Source organism: Choloepus didactylus, chromosome 11, assembly GCF_015220235.1.
Source record: "Choloepus didactylus isolate mChoDid1 chromosome 11, mChoDid1.pri, whole genome shotgun sequence".
Lineage (NCBI taxonomy): Eukaryota > Metazoa > Chordata > Mammalia > Pilosa > Megalonychidae > Choloepus > Choloepus didactylus.
The window spans coordinates 66,432,549-66,434,506 of NC_051317.1; the positions used below are offsets into that span (position 1 = coordinate 66,432,549).

Consider the following 1,958-nt stretch of genomic DNA (forward strand, 5'->3'; position numbering starts at 1 on the left):
AAAAAAAAACCATTATATTTAAATGGAGTAAACCCTCAGTTAAAACTGAGCCACCCAGAATGGTATATCCTCCACTCCTTCCCTTCCAGGAGTTCTAGAGAGCCCAAGTATTCCTACATATGTTTGTCATCAAAGTTAGAGAAGGCTTCCAAGTTCTGCTAAATCATGGATCTGTTTGGTTAGTTTTGGGAGGCAGTAGAATATTTCACTTTTTAGCATTTACTTACTGTTCAATAACATCCTATGCTTTCCAAAAGATCCATGCAGTTCAAATAATTAAAACTCTATGTGGAAAAACGGTGACAAAAATTAGACGAAGAATAGGGTGGGATGGAGGGGAAAAAAAGTTTTGGGTGTTCCTTTTTGCTTTTATTTTTATTTTGGAGTAAGGAAAAGTTTCAAGGTTTGATTCTGCAAATGGGCGTGCAACTGTATGATGGTGCTGAATAATTGATTGTACACCGTGGATGACTGTGGGGTATGTGGGTGTATCTCAGTGAAACTATACTTAAAAAAATTCCATGAGAGGGAAGAGGAGTGAAGTTGCGGGGACGTGGCGGCAGTGCTGACGGTTGAGTTTTCTTGGGGGATTTTTTGGTCCCATCTGTGAGATCGATGTTGTCCTTTATGATGGGGACACCAGGAAAATGGCAGAAATGAAAACTGAAGATGGGAAAGTAGAAAAACACTATCTTTTCTATGATGGAGAATCTGTTTCAGGAAAGGTAAACCTAGCCTTTAAGCAACCTGGCAAGAGGCTAGAGCACCAAGGAATTAGAATTGAATTTGTAGGTCAAATTGAACTTTTCAATGACAAGAGTAATACTCATGAATTTGTAAACCTAGTGAAAGAATTGGCCTTACCTGGAGAACTGACTCAGAGCGGAAGTATGACTTTGAATTCATGCAAGTTGAAAAACCATATGAATCTTACATTGGTGCCAGTGTCCGCTTGAGGTATTTTCTTCAAGTGACAACAGGAAGAAGACTGACAGACTTGGTAAAAGAGTATGATCTTATTGTTCACCAGCTTGCCACCTATCCTAATGTTGACAGCTCTATTAAAATGGAAGTGGGCATTGAAGATTGTCTACACATAGAATTTGAATATAATAAATCAAAGTATCATTTAAAGGATGTGATTCTTGGAAAAATTTACTTCTTATTTGTAAGAATAAAAATCCAACCTATGGAGTTACAACTTATCAAAAAAGAGATCACAGGAATTGGACCCAGTACTACGACAGAAACAGAAACAATTGCCAAATATGAAATAATGGATGGTGCACCAGTAAAAGGTGAATCAATTCCAATAAAACTATTTTTAGCGGGGTATGACCCAACTCCAACAATGAGAGAGGTGAACAAAAGTGAGGTACTTTTTTAATCTAGTCCTTGTTGATAAGGAAGACAGAAGGTACTTCAAGCAGCAGGAGATCATTTTATGGAGAAAAGCACCTGAAAAACTGAGGAAACAGAGAACAAACTTCCACCAACGATTTGAATCTCTAGAATCACAGGCAACTGCTGAACAGCTTGAAATGTGAACTATTGAATAAGAGAAAAAAAAGGAAACCAAAAATCTCCTTTTTAACTGTTGAGATTAAGTTCAGCAGATTAAAGGTGGTTGCAGCACACGGGGGAAAAGGCCAAAACTCCATTTATAATAGTCTTCCTTTATCCTACAGTGCTGCATATATTTTATGATATAACTAAATATTATTCATGTATGTACATTTAAAAAAGTGCTTTCTTTGAAACACTGGAACTTTCTTAAGCTGCTTTTTTTTTTAAACTGCACTTTGATTTGGTGATAAGCACTCAGATATGTCTAAGCATAGACATTAAAGATTTTCCTGTGAGTAGGCTTGTATTTATAATTTTGCTTTCTTTCTGCATAGTGTTGATTATTAATCTTTTCTCTCCTTTTTCATGCTAATGATTACTTCTTATTCTCT

The 1,958-nt window shown here is 36.4% G+C and overlaps 1 pseudogene; it reads left to right on the forward strand.

The window, feature by feature from the left end:
• The first annotated feature begins 467 nt into the window (after positions 1-467).
• On the forward strand, positions 468-1,547 carry LOC119506039 (annotated as a pseudogene).
• The last annotated feature ends 411 nt before the right edge of the window (positions 1,548-1,958 follow it).